General features: G+C 40.0%; 1 protein-coding gene across 5 annotated transcripts in view; it reads left to right on the top strand.

Moving 5' to 3' along the window:
• LOC122813761 (sulfotransferase family cytosolic 1B member 1-like) overlaps window positions 1–23,393 on the top strand; it is a 200,572-nt gene that overhangs the window by 141,053 nt on the left and 36,126 nt on the right. The gene's annotated exons all lie outside the window — the stretch shown is intronic.

Below are 23,393 nucleotides of genomic sequence, written 5' to 3' on the forward strand. Positions count from 1 at the left end.
AACATATCAAATAAAGTAACGTCTCCCCTACAAACAAAAATAAGATCATCAATGTAACGTCTGTAAAAGACATTATTCACAAAAAACCTGTTTTGAAACATAAATTCTTTTTCAAATTCACCCATATAGATTACTGCATAAGTAGGGGCAAATGCTGCCCCCATAGCAGTACCCTTAACTTGCAGAAAGAAGTCCTTCTTCCACATAAAGTAATTATGAGTCAAACTAAATTCCAATAAACACATCAAAAACATCATACGTGGTCCTTCACCCATCATTTTCCTCATAGATTCCATACCCCATCTTTTATTAATATTAGTATATAAAGATGATACATCAACAGTCGCCCAATAGAAGTCTTCTTTCCACTTTACCCCACGTAATGCATGACATACCTCTCCAGTATTTTTAACATGAGAACAGACTTTAGGAAGATATTTTTTAAAATCAAAATCCAAAAATTTGTTCACTCTTTTTAGTTTAGTTTAAGGGTTAATGAAGTTAATGAGGAACTAATTGATGTGTATATAAAATAGGATGAGTTTGTATGGTTATTTGTTCCACTGAAGGTGAATGCCGAGGTACCAGAATGTTTGTATTAAATGAACATTTTCTTTCATCCTATTACTTGACTCCTTTTGATTTTTGGTGTATTTTCATATTTTGAAGTTAGCCACACATGCTATGTATTACAGAAAAGAAAAGGAGAGGTGACAAAGGTTACGCCTCACTACCATCCATCCTGAATGCATTTCCACTTCCTACAGTCCCTTTCCTGACTGAATATTATTAGAGCATCCCATTTCTGTAGAGACACACAGGCCCATGTTTTGCAGATGTACTGGTTACCTTTCCAGCTCTAAGTATTTCAAGTACAAACTCTGAGAGAGGATTAATTAAATGACTGATAGATGTAAAGACAGCAATTTTTACCACATTCTGACATCATAATCACACACTGACTTGGTCAGTGCCACATTGCCTAATGCCCCCAACTACATATTTTTGTCTTTGATACTAACACACTGCTGCTGTCTGACCTATCTGTACCTATGTGGACCTGTTCATCTAATACTGTGCAATGTAGTACTGTGATAATGTAATAATAAAGTAATGTAGCATTACCCTACCAGAGAGGGGGAAGTGCTTTTGGGCTACAAGTCTGTGGCACAGACATAAGATGAGAGTCAAGATGCAGGCAGCGTCATCATTTTGCTGTCAGAGGGAATGTACAGTCCATAATAGGCCAGTGCATGTGCAGCATTACAGATATATGTCCCCTCATTTGAGTTGAAATTGACAATATTATGCTGTCATTCAAACTGAATGTTAGAGAAAAGCAGACCAACAAAACTCTATGTTATCTTAACAAAGATGCTAAAGATCTTTTGCTAAGAAGGTCATTGAAAAATTTCTAAGCTTTATAGGCTGTTTCAGAATGCTTTTTCACTAAAAAGAAATCAAGTGTTACAAGTGGGCCAATCAGGCATTACTGGAAAAATGAAAAGCAGAGACATTAAAATATCATCAGTGTAGATTTCAGCAAATTAGAGATTTGCTATAGATCACAGTAAAGAATTTCAGGAATTGTTCATGATTTATAGGTTCATAGGTAGGTACTAGGCTATCTGCCCTAGGGCATTTATAAGCCTAGCCAGAGTGTGTCAGCTTTCGCCATCCCATTGATTAATTAACTGATCCTCTGTCAAGCAGAGCCAATGAAGTAATCTCAGGGGTGTATTTTCTGTTACCCATCCACTCGTCAAGGTTTCTCTTGAAGAGTATTAGTGAGGGGCTCTGCCTGATGCAATTTGGAATTTTGTTCCAAAGCATGGGGAGTCTCTGTGACAGGAGTCTATCCCTCCAGCATGTTCTATTTATTGCTGTGGCAAGGTTTAGCTCACTAGAGCATGTGGCTCGCAGTGACTTGGATTTCTTTAGGTGGAGCATGTCCATCAATTCTGAGTTGGACATGGCTTTGTAAGTCAGGCAGAGATCACCTCTGAGTAAGCGATATGCCACTGAGTACAGCCAGAGTTTTTTCAGTCAGGCTGCATAGGACATATGTTTGAGACCAGTAATCCTCTTGGTGAGGTACTTTTCTGCTCTTTCCAGCTGTTGGAAGTGTCTTGTGAGGTACATCCCAAATGGGACATTGTACTCTATGATGGGTCTAATGAGTGACGAGTAGAGGGGCTCTATAACCTCTTTATTTCTAGATGCGAACCCTTTAGTAATTAGATGGGCCACACAGAAGGATTTCCTAACGACTTTGGCAATATGATTGTCAAAGGAGAGATTACTATCTACCTGGGTCCCCAGATCTCTTATTACCTGTTCTGTATTAAGGGGGCTGCCACCTATGTGGTAATTCGTGGGTGTTTTGATTTTCCCAAACAAGATGACTATGCATTTTTGGCATTTAGCTTGAGGCCATGACTTTGACACCAGGTGTCTGTCTCAGTAAGGCCTTTTTGAAGGATGTCTGTGTCAGCCGGAGAGTCAATTATGGCTCCCAGTTTTCAGTCATCGGCGAACTTGGTTAGACATAGTCCTCCTGTGTTTGCCTGTACTTCTGAGAAGTATATGCCAAACAGTATGGGTCCCAGGACTGAGCCCTGCGGGACACCACTTGTGACTGGTTTAGAGTCAGACCTGAAGCCCGCTATTCTTATGGTGTGAGTTCTGTCTGTAAGCTAGTTGGCAACCCATCTTGTGACGTAGGGGTTTATGCTCAGTCTGGTGAGTTTTTCTATAATACCCGAGTGAGGAATGGTGTCGAACGCCTTGGCGAGGTCAAGGTAGGCTGTGTGAACCACCTTTCCCTCATCTATGGCCTTGATGACTGTCTCAAAGATTTATTATTCTTTATATTTCATTGTTTTAGAGTGGGAGGAGCAGGAAAAATAAGAATACATCCATCCATCCACAACCCCTTTTTCCCATTTTTACACATTGGGTCAGGGTGTTACCTCAACAGTGACAATCATCTAGATGCAAAATTTACATTGTCAGGTAGCTAGCCCTACAGCAGTAGTTCTTCCATCACACTCGCATGCATACTCACACCTATGGTCAAATTTAGAGTGTCCATTCCACTTACTGGATGTCTTTGGAATGTGAGATGAAACTGGAATACGTGGTGGAAGCCTCACACGGACATGCAGATTCAGCACAGAAGCCACCCCAGCCAGGAATCAAACCAGTGAATCTCTTGCTGATATAGTGACTGGAGAAGTGGTTGTGACATATAGGGTAGAGGGTGGCAGTGGAAAGTGGAACTGATGATATATGAATAGATTTATGCAAGCAGTGATGTCAACAGGAACTATGTTTCTTTGAAACCTACATTATCAACCTAGCAAAAAATGTGCAGAATCATGTTGGTAATTCTGTTATGGCATTAACTTCCATTCAGAAAAAAAAAAACATGGCCACATCTATACAATAACTGAAAAAGCACATTTTCTTAGAACTTGAGCATGAACAGATCTCAGTACTTTTCTGAGACTGTCGGTAAATCAATGAAAGTGGAAGCTAAAAAGAAAAAAAAATACTGTTTTATATGCATGTCCATGGAATATGTTCAGAAGTTAAACCAAGAAAGTTATGGGGTTATATAGCTAGCTGTTCATTGATATCTATTTGCATGAAGTCCAATTTACTGAGCTAAAATTATTAAACAAGTACAAGTCGTCAGTTGCCACTATTATTATCGTACTGGAGAACACTGGCTCAAAGAGTTAGCAGTTGTATTTTTCATCAGTCATTGCTACAGTTCAGAGTTTTTACTTTGTCCAATCAGTTGTGATCTCAAGACTTGAAGTAAATATGTATGTGATATGGAAGTCATCTACCCCATGGAATTACCACATTGACAATACACCCCTAACAGCTGACCCACTTGTTCAGGATTTGGGAAGTTATGTGGCCAGTAACTAAACTTTTGATCAACTCAAAAAGCTCCAGCTATTCTCTGTCTCATATCACCTACTTAGAGGCGATCATCTCTGCTTGACTTACAGAGCCATGTCTGACCCAGCTCTGTTAGAAATGCTATATCTAAAGAAATCCCAAACCCTCCACACCACACACACCAGAGACCTCAACCTCATTACCATAATCAACAGAACATGCTGGAGGGACAGGTTCAAAACCCAGAGACTGCCCATACTATGGAATAGACTTCCCATACATGTCAAGCAGAGCACCTCACTGGCCCTCTTCAAGAGAAATCTTGATGAGCAGATGGGAAATAGAAAATTCATCCCGGGGATCACTCCAGTGGCTCTACTCGACAGAGGCACTGGGAACTAAGGTTGGGTGACACGATGCTAGGGTAATCCTATGAGCTATGTTTGTAAGGGCTCCAGGGCCATTAGCCTAGTACACACCTGTGAACGAACCTACTCCATGGATTATGATTGAGAGTAGTGCCTTTCTTAGATCTGGTTTCTCACAATTTTCCAAGAAGTTTACAAGCTTTCTGCATAATCTAGCACTATAACAAAACATGATTTCCATACTCTTTAAAGGCAGGCTCCCCATTTTGTACATAATCACCTCCTAATACATGAACAACATTTCTCATTGACAGGTTCAAATTAACCTATCCCATTTGGTTAGAGATTAGCCATACCCAACCCATGGTCGATAATGATATATTACCCCTAATGAGAATAACTGAGATCATACCACAGATAATTTGAGCACAAAAAGGGAAACTGGCTAGGTTTAAGCTAGCCTAGTACTTACATGTGAACCAAAAATTCGATGGAAGCTTTGTTTATTTTTTTTCATAAAATGTTTTTTTTGTAATCATTTGATTAGCTTTTGGAATGGGAAAATATGCTCGACCACTTAGCATAAGAACTCTCTACAAAGCCAAAAATAGTGGAGAGAAAATCAGGGACAGATTTTAAATATTGCTCTTATAGATTTAGAATGCTCATAGAATAACAGGTTTTGCATTAGCATACATTTTCCGAAGTATATAAACTATGAAACTCAAATGTCTCCCATTATTTAGTGAATTAAATTCTCAATGATTTGCAGGACAAACAGAAACATTATGAGGAACAGATGAAAAAATATTATATAAAAATCTGGACATTTTGCCATACATGGGCATTTGAGAGATATGAATGGGAGTACATTTTTTGGGACATTACTATGGTGAACCTGTCAACGAGAAATGTCGTTCATGTATTAGGAGGTGATTATGTACAAAATGGGGAGCCTGCCTTTAAAGAGTATGGAAATCATGTTTTGTTATAGTGCTAGATTATGCAGAAAGCTTGTAAACTTCTTGGAAAATTGTGAGAAACCAGATCTAACAAAGGCACTACTCTCAGTCATAATCCATGGAGTAGGTTCGTTCATAGGTGTGTACTAGGCTAATGGCCCTGGAGCCTTTACAAACATAGCTCATAGGATTACCCTGGCATCGTGTCACCCAACCTTAGTTCCCAGTGCCTCTGTTGAGTAGAGCCGCTGGAGTGATCCCCGGAATGAATTTTCTATTTCCCATCTGCTCATCAAGATTTCTCTTGAAGAGGGCCAGTGAGGTGCTCTGCTTGACATGTATGGGAAGTCTATTCCATAGTATGGGCAGTCTCTGGGTTTTGAACCTGTCCCTCCAGCATGTTCTGTTGATTATGGTAATGAGGTTGAGGTCTCTGGAGTGTGTGGTGTGGAGGGTTTGGGATTTCTTTAGATATAGCATTTCTAACAGAGCTGGGTCAGACATGGCTCTGTTAGTCAAGCAGAGATCGTCTCTAAGTAGGTGATATGAGACAGAGAATAGCTGGAGTTTTTTGAGTCTGTCCATATAGGACAAGTGTTTAAGGCCTAGGATCCTCTTTGTGAGGTACTTTTGTGGCCTCTCCAGTTGTTGCAGGTGTCTAGTGAGGTACATGCCAAATGGGGCGTTGTACTCGATGGTTGGCCTAATGAGGGAAGAGTAGAGGGAGACAATGACCTCTTTCTTCCTGGATGCAAAACCCTTAGTAATGAGATGTGCCACATAGAAGGACTTTCTGACCACAGTGGCAATGTGGTGGTCAAAAGAGAGGTTGCTGTCAACCTGTGTTCCCAGAACTATTATAGCGCCTTCTGTGTTCAGTAGACTACCATTGATGTGGTAATTCAAGGGAACTGGGTTTTTCTCAACGTAGATGACGACACATTTTTTGACATTGAGCTTAAGGCCATGGTTCTGATACTATTCGTTGGTCTCAGTGAGGCCTTTCTGTAGGATGTCAACATCACTTGGGGAGTTAATAATAGCTCCCAACTTGCAATCATCTTTGTCAGCCAGACTTCTTTTGTGTTGGCCTGGACTTCAGAGAAGTTGATACCAAACAGGAGAGGACCCAGGACCGAATCCTGAGGGACTCCACTCGTGACGGGTCTGCAGTCTGATTTGGACTCAGCTACTTTCACACTGTGGTTCTATCTGTGAGCCAGTTTGCAACCCACCTAGTGATATATGGGTTGTTGCCTAGCTTAGTGAGTTTTTCTATGATTCCTGAGTGGGGAATGGTATCAAAGGCCTTGGCCAGATCAAGGTAGGCTGTATGAACCACCTTGCCCTCATCTACAGGCCACAGCTCTGGTGACTGACACAAAGAAGTCGACCAGGTTGAGCAGGCATGATCTACCCTTCACAAAACCAAATCTGTGTAGGACCCAGAGTTTGGAGATTCCCTATATCCTTGTTTATTAGGTCCATGATGATGCGTTTCATAGCTTTGCATATCAGACTCATCAGGCTAATGGGGCGATAGTTCAACTTTATTTCTTTATTCTTTTTATAAGCTAGAAGCACAGAGTAGACCAGAAAGGACTGCTTTCTTGTGTAGAATGCAAGCATACAGAACAATTACTTAGATAGTAGCTACTCCAGCACAAAAAAAAAAGAACATTAGAATTTCAAAGACATTGTACTTCAAGCACAATGAATGAATCTTATTCGGGGGAAAAAATCACAAGGTACGACAAATAAAGAGAGGTTATCTCTGAAAAGCTGTTATCAGAGACAGAAATTCAGGGCAACAAAATCATGATCTATTGTGAGACTACAGTAATGTAAGGAAATGTGGACCGTGCCATTATTTATTTATTTGTTCATTCATTACACATTATTAATCGAATAAGTAGACTGGATCTGTGGACCTTTCTGTCACTATGTAAACCAGGCAGTATATCAAAAACTATATAAAGGGGTAAAGTAGACATAATGTGCATGATAAACAGCCATTGATAGTTATAAAGAGATGATAGAACAAACATCAAAATTACAGCTGCCTTTGAGGATATCTAATATGTAAACAGTATTTTACATGAAGGTATAAAAACAAAAAATGAACGGCTTATCCTTGCTAACATCTGACAGAATTTGCAAACATCTAATAGAGTGCAAAGCACTTACTTGCCCCACTGGCTATCAAGATTTAATTACAGTCTCAGTATCAGAGCATTCAGCCAGCCATGTTGGCATAATCAAGCATAAGAAGGCCATCTGTTCTTTTGGTTTTGGGGGTGTGTGGAGGCAGAGTATTATTGTTTTCTGGCTGAGACCTGTGGAAAAAACAGTACTAGACTGATGTGTTAAATGACAAAACTGAGTAGGCATATGAAGTGTGGCATCCCTATATAGTCATCTGTGGGGATTGCTGGAGCTTAAGTGCTTCTCCGACTATAACATTTTTGTCCTGTCCTACCCCTCTACCATCGCTGGTGTCATGCATCCAAATCCAGTAGCCATAAAGGATTTCACTTTCACAGAAAAGGGTCTTGTAAAGGTATCAATAGTACAAAAGAGAAAATAAAAGGGTAAATAGGGTGTGGAAAGAGCTGCATGTCAACAGTGTTAGAAAAGACAGAAAAAGAAAAAAATGAGTCATTGAACGCACCGATGTGTGCTTCTTTCTCGTAAATGAAATGGTACTTAACATTTAATTACAGTGGGATCTTCATCTTATCTGTGAAGGTAGCTGGTAGACTTAATTCTGACAATGATCTTTTTTCTTGGGTTCAAGTTGCATTTAGATCTTACAAGCATAGAGACCTCATTGACCTGTGAGTGCTGAGTGCTTTGTGACTCCAGCACAGAAAAGTTTGACATAGCATGCAACATTTTTCATATAAAATGAACTTGTAGAAAAGACAAAAAACTAGAAAGAAGGCACATATGTAACCCATGCTTAATAATCATCACAGCAAACGGGGCAAAATGCTGACAGTGATGTGTGAGTGCAAACATGGGGAATTAACAGCCTCGTTGACAGAGACAATGGCAAAAAGCAAGTGGAAGGAGAGACACAGAGCCAGAAAGCAGCTGGAAACACATTTATAGTAGCATCATGTACAAATGAAAGCTCTGTGCGCTACCAGTGCTGGTGGGTTGCATTCTAATACAAACTGTACTGCAGTATTAAACGCAGATGAGCAAACATGGAAAGCAAATGATGGTGAAAGTCACAGCATATGGATCATCAGGTGGACCCTCGGGACCAAACCACGCCAACCGTGGGTAAATCCAGCATTACCCCCACCCAGGCGTGGGTTATTGCTATAGTGTTCTGGGCAGGGCATCGGCTACTACACATTTGTACTTTGCTGGACATGTTGGCACACAATTCTGAAACTGCTGGCTACACCCTTGTTTATTACTTAAACTGTAAATTCTTTAAAAGTAGATGTGAAATAAATGAACTAGAAGGAAAACTTTTGTGACAGGTCACTAGAGACCTAACACAGACAGACCACTCAAATGTACTCATTTTGGAGGTATGCACCTATTTCCAGGCCTGTTCCATTGACACAAATCCTTCACGTGATTTTCAACCCTACCCCATAACACATTATGTTAAAGCCACTTAGTATACAGGAGCTACCAGACCAAATACTGGTGATCCCAATAATTTAAAGAAAAAGGAATGGCATGTTAAATCTCCTTTTTTCAAGAGTAAAAATTAATGACTTTATAAGGCAGATTTTTTGCAATATCATTCATTATTTTACAGATTTTGCACTGTGTGTTTGATAATATGTTTATATTTTGTGTAATTTTTCTCACTTGTTTTTTTTTTAAACTTTTTCTTAGTGGTATCCCACAACCCTACTAGAAGTCATAACTGCTGACAATATGTCAATGCTTGCATTCTGAGAGTGAGTTAGAACTGTCATTTAAGAGATCCTGAAGTGAAGCTACTGTGATGTGAATTAGAATGTGTGAAGAGTTCTGTGCTATTTGCTGTTAAAATTTTATGCTAATTAGTTGCTTACATTTTTCTGCTGGATGTACCTACTTTTCTAGAGCATACAGTATGCACTGTAAGATGTTCTGCATGATAGGAAATTGCTTGCTGTCTAAGCTAAAAGTAAAGCGCAGAAAAATAAATAGAGGTTATTTCTTTCACCTACTAATATCTGAATTATACAGAAGACTAGCTCATGTTCCATTTGCACAGTATGTTAAAGTAGTTTAGTCAAGTTACCCACCATTGTTGTTATGAATATTACAAAAGGAATTGCGTAGAAATTGTCTATTTCTTTTCAGTCCGTAGTAATAACTTCAAATGTAAGTTAAGCTTGAATTGTGAGTGCTGAATTTGAGACCAATACATCTCCTTGATACATTCAAATTCACATCACAGTAGCTTCACTTCAGGATCTCTTAAATGACAGTTCTAACTCACTCTCAGAATGCAAGCATTGACATATTGTCAGCAGTTATGACACAAATAAAAATGGATAACCTCCTGCACCCCATCTGGTGGCTTTCTCTCCACACACCCTTCTAACTTTATTATTCTCAGTATTAGGTTGCTGCAACTCAGAGAAAGAGCAAAGATGTTTAGACAGTGTAGCACTTGTCTTATCATTTTTCCAAGGTACACCAAACTCTGACCAACCACAAAGCCCTACCATAATTGCACTGCAGAATGAAGTGGGCAATATAACAGAAACACCCTGTGCTGTTATGCCTGAACACCTGCAATCCAAACTCGAATGATCGGAGTATGTGACTACACAACTGAGTACAGGTTGCAAGAATTTATTTCATGAGAATGTGCATAACATCTAAGTGAAGTCTTGTTGAACCTTGGAGCTATGTCACTTGTTGTTAATGAGGGTAGATTTCTGGCATTGTAAGCTGACACAGTGGTACATAATGTCCACACGTGCAGTGTGGATCTTTAGAGCATGCTGTGTCCTACTGTTGTCATGCAAGAAGACTGACCATTTACAACTCTCTAAGTATGATGATGGAAGTGAGGCTGAAGAGGCAGAACAAAAAGGCAAAACATTCTGACCAGTAACCAGAACATAAGCCAAAAATGCATTACAGAAATATGCAGAAAGTGAAAGAGTTACACATTAGTATTTCCAGGTAGAATCCTAAACCAGTATGTGTTTTTGGTACTAGAAGCAGCAAAGGAGCTGGTACTTAATTTAAATAAAGTCAAAACCCACATGAATCCAAGCAAGTGTTATCACAAATGTCATTAAAGGGCAACCTTATTACAAGGAACCATGGATCCATTCTACTTGTCTAAGGGGGATGGTAACTGTGTTGGCGGTACCCATGTATTTAAAAACAGCAGTAATACTTTCTGGGTAGATTTAGATAGCCATGTTTACTGATTGACATCAACCTGTTTCTCTTATGGGTCAGTGCTAGTAATAACCAGGTTGTATGCATAGATTTTATGCGGTACACTTATACTCACCCATAATGCCTTCAATGGCAGATTTTCTGACCTCCACATGCACAATCTGCTATTCTTTTGAAAATCTTTCTTATCAGCTTACCCAGCCTTTGGAGGCTTAAGTCTGTCAGTGACAAGGGACTTATGGCTCTTTTTTTCTCTAAATGATCCACTCATGCACATGCAATAATGCCAAATGCCTCTGTATGAGCTGGGGCATGCAATCATGGGGTTCTGCATTCCCAATCATCCTAAACCAAGGTATCAATGATATATTAGAGGCCCCAAAACCATTTCTAAGACAAAATATAGCAGGCTACCAGTTCGTTCTTCTTTTTTCCCCCTTCTATTCTGCTCTGTTCATACTTCATTACTGAACCCAGAATCCCAGTAGTACAATTATATACCCTGTTTCTATGCCATGAGCTGGCCAACTCTATTACAGATATGCAATGCAGCAAAGATTAACAGTAATAAGTGTTGAACTGCAGTCAAAAACTGCTATTGCCAACATTAACTGTGAAATGCAAAACTCACTAAAACACTGTGTAAACATTATTGCAGGGTCTTCACATAGGTTCATAGATTAGTACTAAGGTAACTGCCCTTGCGAGCCATTTTAAGCTTAGCCAATTATCCCTTGTGAGACTCAAACCCTGCACCTTGTGTTTGTAAGGCAAACACCTTAACCATTAGGCCACCCTCCCAACCCCTTGCACCCTACAACTTGGTGGTCTTTGCCCCCTCACTCCAACTACTTATATACACTAAACTCAAAGATGGCTAAGCCACAAAGTAATAGGAATTCTCTGAGATAACCACATTCTTGTACTTTTGTGATCACACTTCAGTGGTCGATAACTAGTACATCTCATTTCTGTCTGGAACTTGAACTTAGCCCCTGACTAAGGTTTTAACGGTCACCTTTGAAGTTCAGCAACAAATGAAATATGAACTTTAGAAATGGCATTTAAATACAGTGAGAAACACAAAGGAATATGTTTATGGCATGCTGGGGTACCAGGTTCATAGGTGTGTACTAGGTTAATAGCCCTGGAGCCTTTACAAGCCTAGCCCATAGGATTACCCTGGCATTGTGCCACCCGACCATAGCTCCCAGTGCCTCTGTCGAGTAGAGCCACTGAAATGATCCACAGGGTGAATTTTCTATTTCCCATCCACTCATCAAGATTTCTCTTGAAGAGGGCCGGTGAAATGCTCTGTTTGACATGTATGGGAAGTCTGTTCCATAGCATGGGCAGTCTCTGGGTCATGAACCTGTCCCTCCAGCATATTCTGTTGATTGTGGTAATGAGTTTCAGGTTTCTGGAGCATGTGGTGTGGAGAGATTGGGATTTCTTTAGATGTAGCATTTCTAACACAGCTAGGTCAGACATGGCTTTGTAAGTCAAGCAGAGATCGCCTCTAAGTAGGCGATGTGAGACAGAGAATAGTTGGAGTTTTTTGAGTCTGTCCATATAGGACAGATGTTTAAGGCCTAGGATCCTCAGTGTGGTACTTTTGCAGCCTCTCCAGTTATTGCAGGTGTCTAGTGAGGTACATGCCAAATGAGGCATTGTACTCGATGATTGGCCTAATGAGGGAAGAGTAGAGGAAGTTAATGACCTCTTTCTTCCTGGGTGCAAATCCCTTAGTAGTGAGATGTGTTCAGTGGACTGCCATCGATGTGGTAATTCATGGGAACCGGGTTTTTCCCAAAGGGGATGATGACATATTTTTTGGCATTGAGCTTAAGGCCATGGTTCTAACACCAGTCATTGGTCTCACGAGGCCTTTCTGTAGGATGTCAACATCACTTGGGGAATTAATAATAGCTCCCAACTTGGAATAGTCTGCGAACTTTGTCAGCCAGAGTCCCTTTGTGTTAGCCTGGACTTCAGAGAAGTAGATACCAAACAGGAGAGGACCCAGGATCAAATCCTATGGGACTCCACTCATGACTGGTTGGTAGGCTGACGTGGAGTCATCTACTTTCACACTGTGGGTTCTATCTGTGAGCCAGTTTGCAACCCACCTAGTGATATAGGGGTAGTTGCCTAGCTTAGTGAGTTTTTCTATGATTCATGAGTGGGAAATGGTATCAAAGGCCTTGACCAGATCAAGATAGGTTGTATGAACCACCTTGCCTTCATCCACAGCTCTGGTGACTGACTCAAAAAAGTTGACCGGGTTGAGCAGGCATGATCTACCCTTCACAAAATCAAACTGTGTGTGATCCAGAGTTTGGAGATTCCTATATCATTGTTTATTAGTTCCTTGATGATGTGTTCCATAGCTTTGCATATCAGACTCATCAGGCTAATGGGGTGATCGTTCCCAGGGTCTGTAGCCTTCATTGTGGAGAGGGATGACTGTAGTAATATGCACCATTTGATAGGGACAAAGCCTGAGGTGAGGTTGTGATTGAATAGGGCATATGGGTGAGGTGCCAGTTCACTCTGTAGTTCATGTAGAACACAGCCAGGGATATTGTCAGTTCCCATAGAAGCTGTATTCTTGGCCTTGGAACAATGCTGTTTTAACCTATGCAGTAGTACTACTGGGTGCCTGGCAATCTACTAGTATTGTGATTGGTCCTTTGGGGGGGTGGAGTAAAGTTGGCACTGAATCTGTTGGTCAGTATATTGGCAATATCTGTTGGCTCGGTATGGGAGCTACCATTGTGCAGTAGCTCAAAACAAATCTGGGTATTGCCATGGAGATTCTTTGCATAACTATAGAAGGCCTGTTAATTGTCTTTAATATCTGCTGCAATTCTGTTTTCATAGCTAGCTTTAGAGGATTTGATGAAGGATTTCATCTTTTTGTTGAAGCTGATAAGGGAGTTTTTCCAGTCTTAGGACTTCACCTTATTCCACATCAGTTTCTTCCTTCTGTTGTAGAGTTTGTTTATGGCAGGGGACCACCAGATTGGCTTCTTTTTTTTGGAAGAGAGCATCTTGGTTCTGTTGGGTATGACAAGATCCATGCATCTGTGTACATGTTCGTATAGTGCATTGGTGTATGATTCAGTGGTCATGCAACTATTCTCTATTTGCATGGGTGCTGTGAATTTAACCACCTCTGATTTTAGGAGCCCAAAGTTTGCTTTGGAGAAGTTTTTCATGGTGGTTATCTTTGCGGGGTGGGGTGGTGGTGGGTGGGAGCGATGTGGATTTCCAAGGTGATTCGTTTGTGGTTGGATCTTACCAGGGAGGAGTTGACTATTAGTGTAGAGTAACAGTCACCCATGTTAGTAATGACCAGGTCAAGGATGTTGCTAGCTCTAGTGGTGGTAAGAACGAGCTGGTCCAGGGCATTGGAATTAATGAATTCCAGGCAACTTTGGGCAAGTGTATTGGTACATGAGTAGTTTTCCCAGTTATGGAGGGTAGTTGAAGTCTCCCAGTATGAGAATGTTAGGTTGGACCCTAATATTCTCAAGAGTGGTTAGAAACATGGAGTGTGAGTCTTGGGACATGGTTGGGGCATAATGGCGCAAACTTAGACATCTCATACTGTGGCCATATGTATTGGGCCAGTAAGTCTGCTGTCACACTGAAAGGCAGCTTTCTGTCAAGCAAACATGTTGTAGTGTTATTTTACCTAGGATGAGTATTCTCTTGTATTTCTCAGGTGGGTTCCACTCCATTCTCCCTTGCTGTGCACGGTCTCACTTCACTCCCCTACTCTACCCTCATTTCCAGCTCACCTCCTCTCCATCTAAATTTAAACCGCCTGTAATTCCACCCCAATTCCATTTCATCCAATCCTTACCACAAATCCACCAACAGCCACTACCCACCTCTTTCTTTATTCTCCATTCTCTCCCTGTCTACAGCTCACATGACTCCTTTCTAAGCCCCATCCACCACAAACTAAACCCTATCCACTTGGCTTTCATGTCTATACTCATATCAGTCCCTCACCAAATATGCTGCTTACCTCACTCCTTAGTTTACTACTTCTGCTTCTGTCTAAAATTCCATCTTGTCAGTCTACATCACCAACAATACATAGAACCATTGTAACAAGTCCCATGTCTAGTCACCCAGTTTCATTTAGTTATCATGAAATCTTCTCATGCCTGCTTAATGTGTAACCCACCTATTATTTCAAATCAAAAGTAATACTTTTACCACTTGCTAAGTACAAAATAAACATTATACATATATACTTATCATAATTAAGAAAGTCACCAAAAGTAAAGGGTCTATCATCAATATCTCTCAGTGCAGAGCTATTTACCCTATTCCTGGTTCAAATCTCACCTCAACAAACTTAACCCCAACAAAACCGTTAAATTTCACCCCAATAAATCTTTGTAGTATACATAACAAAATCACAGATCTGCATGCCTCAATAACCCACTACACCCCAGAAATCTTAGCCATTACAGAAACCTGACTCAAAACCAATACACAAGACTTAAAAATCCTGCTTCCTGGTTATAACATACTCAGAGCAGATAGAATAAAAAAAGAAGGCATGTGGAATAGCTCTGATTTACACAATCTTTCTCGCCATTATCCCATACAAAAATACGATCCCAAATTTCCCTAATGCTGAAATCATCATCTCCTTCCTTAAAATAAATATAAAAAATATATATCCATTAACACACTTAAGGCCAGTCTTAAGCCAATTGGACCTGTTTGTCCCAGTAGGGCGTAGGCTATGACAGCATCATTATGAGGCCCAGAGACTTGCCTGAGAGACACTACAGGATGGTGCAATGCATTTTTCTACTGGCAGCCTTGGTCCATAGTTGTTACAACTCTTGTTACTGGAATGTGCATTTCCCCTCATGCATTACGCAAGTGGATAATCCATTATTATTAATAACTGCAGCTTCATATCTTTTGTATGTCTCACGGTGTTAGCTGATCATACTTATATAATAGTCAGTCACTGTTGTTCATTGCTCAACAGTTTTTACCTGAAAATGGGTCTGGTTAACCATTTGGTTTTGTGTGCGACTCCAGTTATTGTCTCAGAAGATATTAAGACCAGGTTTAATTTGATAACTAAGAGAAAGGTACTGCGTTTCTTCTGCTTGTTTGTTGCTGGCATGAGGTTTATGATTGGATGGCTGCTATTGAACACAGTTACAATAAATAACTGTGCAGTAATCAGTCTCTGATAGCATGAAAACAAACACTGCTAAGCATAAACAAAATAAATATTATTTATTATTTATTATCATTGATTTTTTTTTTTTTACTGGCGAAGAAAGTCTGACTGGGTAATATATCCCCTTTTCAACGCAATGGAGGCCCAGTGAGAAATGCTGTCCAAATTTATAAAAGTTTTGTTACATATAAGCATTCAAAATTACAAACAAGTTTTGTTGCATACAACATGAAACAAAAATTAATGTGCAGACAAATGCAATGTGCAGGAGCAATATACAGGATCAGTCGTAAATTGTGTTATGTAAAATATTTAAAATAAATAATAATGATGAACTCTAAATAATAATGATGAACTCTAAATAATAATGACAAACTATAAATAATAATGATGAACTCTAAATAATAATGACGAACTCTAAATAATAATGACAAACTCTAAATAATAACGACGAACTCTAAATAAAAACGACAAACTCTAAATAATAACGACAAACTCTAAATAATAATGACGAACTCTAAATAATAATGACAAACTCTAAATAATAATGACGAACTCTAAATAATAATGACGAACTCTAAATAATAATGACAAACTCTTAAGACCCACATCAGGGATAGCCACTGGTGGTGTAAACCTTGGCTCAAGATGATTGTCACTGATGCAAGTGACACCCTGACCCCATGTACAAAAATGGGAAAAACGGGGGTTGAGGATGAGGACAGAGAACAAACACTAAGATATGAGAACACTTTTGATCACAAAGACATGCAACTAAATATTACTAATTCAACAGCATGGCTGAAAAAACTTGCTGCAATCAGAGAGAAGTAAAACAGGATATGTGTGTGTGTGTGTGTGTGTGTGTGTGTGTGTGTGTGTGTGTGTGTGTGTGTGTGTGTGTGTGTGTGTGTGCGTGTGTGTGTGTGTGCGTCATGAAAGGAAGAGGCATATAGAAAATTGCCTCACTTGTCTCAAAATGGGAAAACTAGAAACAGACTTATACATGTACTGCAGGTATTACAGGTTTATAGTCACATACAAAATAGTTGGACAGGCAGAAACTTTAATAGAAAATGGTTGGACTGGGCAGGGGAAGAGTTTGGAGGGAAAGGTATATTATAGAAAGTTGAATAAACTGTGTGGGTTTTGTATGCTCTCCCTACATCCTTTGAATTTCTTTAAATAATTCTGATTTCCTCCCACCTTCTAAAACAATTTCCTTAATGATTACTCTCAATTAACTACTGCATGTAATCCTTTCTGCTGCCCTTGTGACCTGTGATTTTGCTAAAAAAGATCTGCACAAATTGGTCTACTTATCCAGTTTAACAAATAATTAGAAAATAAATAACAAAGCCCTACTTGGTATCCTGCAGACTACTAAGAGGTGACCTGTGTCTGGCATCAAGGCATCCTCTGACTCAATATTGACATTTATATTGCGCATCAACAAGTCAAAGGCCATCTGAAATACTTGTCTAAATCTCTTCTGCAACAACAACAAAATGGTTTGTAGGAAAAGATTTATCTCGTATTGGATACCACTGTTCTGGAACAAACTCCCCATCCATGTAAAACAAAACTCATCTCTGTCCATATTCATGTACAACTTGGATCTGTAGATGGGAAACAAAAAATGTACCAGAGGACTACCCCCTCCACTACTAATGGACAGAGGCAGCTCCTAAATGCTTTATCCCATGCATGGGCCTTCTCAAATTATCTGTGGTGTAATCTCAGTTATTCTCACTAGGAGTAATATATATTTATTTACCATGGGATGGATAAGGCCAATCTAAACCAAATGGAATAGGTTAATTCAAGCACTAAAAGAGAAACTGGCTAGGTTTATGTGCAGTAAAGCATATATCTCTTAACAACTAATCTAAAATAGCCTTAAGTCCAAAAAATCAGCATGCTGGAAATATTGGGGGTGGAAGGTGGAGGGGGGGGTCAGCTGCTGGTCCCAACAAAATCATCCAAATTATCCGTGGTGATGTTGGCAAAACCTCTTTGACTTCCCTACTTCCAGTGTGAACCTATTTGGCTTCACTCAACTTATACAAACTCCAGCCAGGTATAACAAGTCTAGTGACCAAAGTTTAACCTTTGACATGATACTTGTATCCAATCCAAATAACTTTCCCAATGCTTGAACACTTCAAGACATCTTAATCAGTCACTTACCCATCTATGCTCATGCAGTTATCACTTGTTTCCGCAAAGAACTTAATTAAAATCAACCCACAATCTCTTTAGTTTCAACCCAACATTATTGAATGACTCCCTAAATACCATAGACTGGTCCTGATTAAAAATACTCCCTCTGGATGAGGATGCCAATCATTTCAACTTGATGTTCCTCAGCTTCCTTGATAGCTTAGCTCCTGTCTGTTCAAAAAGATTCACAATAAATCACTCTTCTTGGTTTCTGAAATCAACTAAAGATCTCACGACTAAGAGGGACAAAGCGTGGTAAGAATGGCAAAGGGATAAAACCTAGTCCAACTTACTACACTTTAAGCAACCTGATCCTAGGAAATTCTGGACATCATTAACCTCCTTGCTTAATCCAGGATCTAAAAAAGATCCCAGCCTATCTCCTCAAACCTCTCCTACCCAAATAGATAACCAATTTTAAACTTACTTTATTGAAAGCATGTCCAGCTTAACATTATCTTCAACACTATCATCCCCCACTTCTACCCAGTATTCCTCCAACTCCACTCCTACAACTTCTTTTTTTACTGGTCATATTTTGCCAAGCAGCATACCTTCCTTAACTCATGAACCAGTCTCTACAACCTTCATAAAAAAAAAAAAAAAAAAAAAAAAAAAAACTTCTACAAAGGAGGAAACTCAGCTGAATCAGATTTCTGTCCCGTAGCCATCTTGTCCCCACTCTCAAAGATACTGTAAAAATACATTCACTAGCAGCTTCTTAATCATCTCTTCAAATTGCTATCCAACACACAACATAGATTTCAGCCTGCCTGTAGTACCACACCCACCTTAATATCCTTCACAGAAACTGTAAATAAAGTTAGAGATACTGGCAAGCTTGTTTCCTCACTATTTCTTGATCTTTCAAAGGGTTTTGATACCATCTCTCATTCTAAACTTCTCCTACAGCTATCTGAACTCAGTCTATTGAATTCATCTGTCAAATAGTTCAGTAGTTACCCTTTCAGCTTACAACAAGCAGTTTAATGGCAAGTCTCATGTTCTCCATATCTATCAAAGAGAACTGGCATTCCCCAGGGTTTTATACTTGGCCAACTCCTATTTAATAGTTTCATTAACAGCCCTCACGCTTCCTGTCAAGAATCAGTTGGTCAGGGTGCAGATGATTCCATGATCTTTTTCTCCTCTATCTCCCTGTCACACTTTCACACCTCCAGCATGTAAATCAGGAAGCTTTTACTTCTGTTGAGATCTGATTTAACAATGCTCAACTCCTACTTAACCCTAAAAAAAAAATTCTGTTCTCTACTAAATCCAGTGTCTCAGATACTGATAGCTTCAAAGGCATCTCCCTGAGCAATACAGTAATTGAATTAGTCACTCAGACAAAATTAATAGGTATGGCTATTGACAATAAACTTAAATGTGACCTACACATTCAAAATAATATAAAAAAAAATCAGGAACTTTGAATGTTCTATAGACAGAAATATTTCCTAAATAACTCAACTAAAGCTACCCTTGCCACTACCTACCTGCTATCCTCTCTCTGATGTGGAGCTCCAATCTTTACCAATCTAAAAACCACTTTGAAAACTAAACTAGAGACTTCCTACAATAAAATAACTAAGTTTGCTTTGAGTACCCTATTTCACACCAACCACGTCTCTGCTCTTCATTCACTGAAGTGGCTTGAACTTTCACAATGCATTAGTTCCAGCTGGTAACAACTCATAATATCATTCATAAACCCACAACCTGGCCAGCCCTTAGCTCCTATCTCTACCACCCCAAAAGATGTTTCCGATCAGAAGATTAACAACTCCTGTCCCCACATAAAGCAAACAAATCAACTGTAGAAAGCCTGTACTTCTACTGAGTCACAAAAATTGAATTCCTACCTTGTTCAGTGAGATCCAGTTCAAACCTGACTACTTTTAAACACATATCAAATACCTCCTGCCCAAAGAATAGCTCTGCTCTTATTTGAACCCAGACTAAACACTCTCTAACCTGTCTACCCCTCTTTCCTTATCTCCTGTCATATCTTCTTCAACCACACTCCCTTTTTTTCTCTTTACTCTTTTTTCTTATCCACTCCTTTCCACAACTTTTCTATGCTCTAAATTTGTTTCCATACTTTACCTTTCACTACAATCTAGCATTTCTTTCCCATCTTCTCTCACTTTTCTCTATTAATTCTATTCTTTATCTAGTAATTGATACTGGTTTCCATTCTAACAATGACTGATGTACATACCATTTTAAACACTTCTCAAAATGGTTTTACCTATAAAGTGTTTAATACCATCAACGTTATTAGGCATTATGTGATTAATTAATTTTCATTACTATATTTCTGGTAAGTCTTTTGTATATACTTTGTATACTTTTTGTAATTCAGTTTGGAAATATCTTTGTATATTATTTCTGTGTAATTGGAGCTTATCTCCTTGGGCAAGTGCAGAAAATGGATATCTTTTGGCTCAGTCAGATTTTCCTGTCAATAAATAACTTAATTAATTAATAACAATGATATCACAGTACAAGGACAAAATGATTGACTTCAACAATTGACTAAGCTTTTGGTGTCATTCTAAGGGGATCCAGTATTTGTCTGCCTGGGATGACATGATTGACAGTCCACAATGCTTTGCCAGAGATGGCCTGCACCTGTCACCCTTAGGATTCCGGATACTGGCTAAGACTCTTGCAACCCCTATAGTGCCTTTTTAGGCAATGTTCAAATGACAAATTCACCACCATAACAGGTACAAGCAAGCAAAATCTGAGGGTAATGCTACTCAATGCTAGAAGTCTAAACCTCAAAATGCACTCACTCGAGGCACTCCTTAAAATGGAGAACATTGACATCTGTGCAGTGACAGAGACCTGGTTCAAAGCTCCAGAGAGCACCCCTGCATTACCAGGCTTCAATTTATACCACACCTTTCGGCCACCTAACTCAGAAAGAAGCACTAAAGGCGGAGGCGTGTCCATATTCATTAAGGATATCCACACCTCCAGGCTAGTTGCACAGCATAATGCATCCGAGATTATCCAAGTGCAACTAACTCTGGGCAAGACCGCAATCCAAATTGTAGCTTGCTACAGACCCCCCACCATGCCCCAGGATTTACACTCCTCATTTCTTTATACACTCAAAAGTATTAGGGTACAACCCAACACCCTAATAATGGGCGATTTCAACTACCCCATCATTAACTGGGAAAACTACTCATGTACCAACAGTTTTGCTCAACGTTTTCTAGAATTCATAAATTCCAACGCCTTGGATCAACTTATTCACACCCCCACCAGGGACAACAATATCCTAGACCTGGTCATTACCAACATGGGAAACCGGTGTTCCACACCAGAGGTCAGTTCCTCGTTGGTCAGATCCGACCACAAGCTAATCAGCCTAGACATCCACATCCCAGCCCCAATTAGGGAAACCATCGTAAAAAACTTCTCAAAAGCCAACTTCACACTTCTTAAGACAGAAGTGGCAAACTTCATGACACCCATGCAGACGGACAATAGAGGTATGACTGCCGAATCCTACACAAATGCACTTTATAAGCACTTACACGAGTGTATGGATCATGCTATCCCTAATAGAACCAAGATGTTATCCTCCTAAAAAAGGAAGCCAATCTGGTGGACCTCTGCCATAAACAAACTCTACAACAGAAGAAAGAAACTGTTGCAAAAAAGAGTAAAATCCCATGACTGGAGGAACTCCCTGGTCAACCTCAGTAAGAAGCTGAGATCCCTCATAAAATCCTCCAAAGCTAGTTATGAAAACAAAATTGCCACTGACTCTAAAGACAACCACAAAGCATTCTATAGCTATGTCAAGAATCTAAATGGGAACACTCAGATCTGCTCTGAGTTACAGCATAATGGCACTAAATATACAGAACCAACTGATATTGCCAACATCCTAGCAGATAGGTTCAGTGCTAACTTTACCCCCCTCTCACCTCCTAGAGGGCCCATCTCTATACCTGAAGAATGCAAAGTTCCTATAATCACGGCTGCACAGATAAAAAACACACTCTCCAAAGCCAAGAACACAGCATCCATGGGACCTGACAATATCCCAGGCTGCGTTCTACACGAACTACAGAATGAACTGGCACCCTACCTAAGTACCATGTTCAATCATAGCCTCACCTCAGGCTTTGTACCCACTGAATGGCGCACCGCGACGGTTATCCCACTCCATAAAGGGGGAGCCATGACGGACCCCGGGAACTACCGCCCCATTAGCCTGACGAGCCTGGTCTGCAAGGCCATGGAACGTATCATCATGGAACTCATAAACAAAGACATTGGCAATCTCCAAACTCTGGACCCTACTCAGTTTGGATTTGTAAACGGCAGATCATGTCAACTAAACCTGATTGACTTCTTTGAAGCAGTTACCAAAGCCATAGATGAGGGTAAAATGGTTCACACAGCTTATCTAGATCTCGCCAAGACTTTCAACACCATCCCCCACTCTGGAATTATAGATAAGCTCACTAAACTAGGTATAAATCCCTATGTCACAAGATGGGTTGCCAACTGGCTCACGGACAGAATCCACACTGTGAAAGTAGCGGATTCCAAATCTGACATCAGACCAGTGACAAGTGGAGTACCACAGGGTTCAGTCCTGGGTCCTCTCCTGTTTGGTATCTACTTCTCTGAAGTGCAGGCCAACACAGAAGGTCTTTGGCTAACAAAGTTTGCAGATGACTGCAAACTAGGAGCCATAATCGAAACTCCTAACGATGTGGACAAACTACAAAAGGGCCTCAATGAGACAGATACCTGGTGTCAAAGCCATGGCCTGAAGCTCAATGCCAAAAAGTGTATTGTCATCCCCTTTGGTAAAAACTCTGTACCCATGAACTACCACATAGCTGGTAGTCTACTTAATGCTGAAAATGTGATGAGACCTTGGGACACAGGTGGACGGTAGTCTCTCCTTTGATAATCACATCGCCACAGTGGTCAGGAAAGCCTTCTATGTGGCTCATCTCATCACAAAAGGATTCTCATCCAGAAAAAAAGAGGTCATTGTTCCCCTCTACTCATCACTCATTAGACCCATTATAGAGTACAACGCCCCTTTTGGTATGTACCTCACAAGACATCTACAACAACTGGAAAGACCACAGAAATACCTCACAAAGAGGATTACTGGCCTCAAACATATGCCCTATGCAGACCATCTCAAAAAACTACAGCTTTATTCCATCTCATATCACCTACTCAGGGGCGATCTCTGCCTAACATACAAAGCTATGTCAAACCCAGAGCTGTTGGACATGCTCCACTTAAAGAAATCCCAATCCCTCC

The sequence above is a fragment of the Protopterus annectens genome, chromosome 10.part0 (genome assembly GCF_019279795.1).
Source record: "Protopterus annectens isolate FY-2018-M chromosome 10.part0, PAN1.0, whole genome shotgun sequence".
NCBI classification, from domain to species: Eukaryota; Metazoa; Chordata; order Ceratodontiformes; family Protopteridae; genus Protopterus; species Protopterus annectens.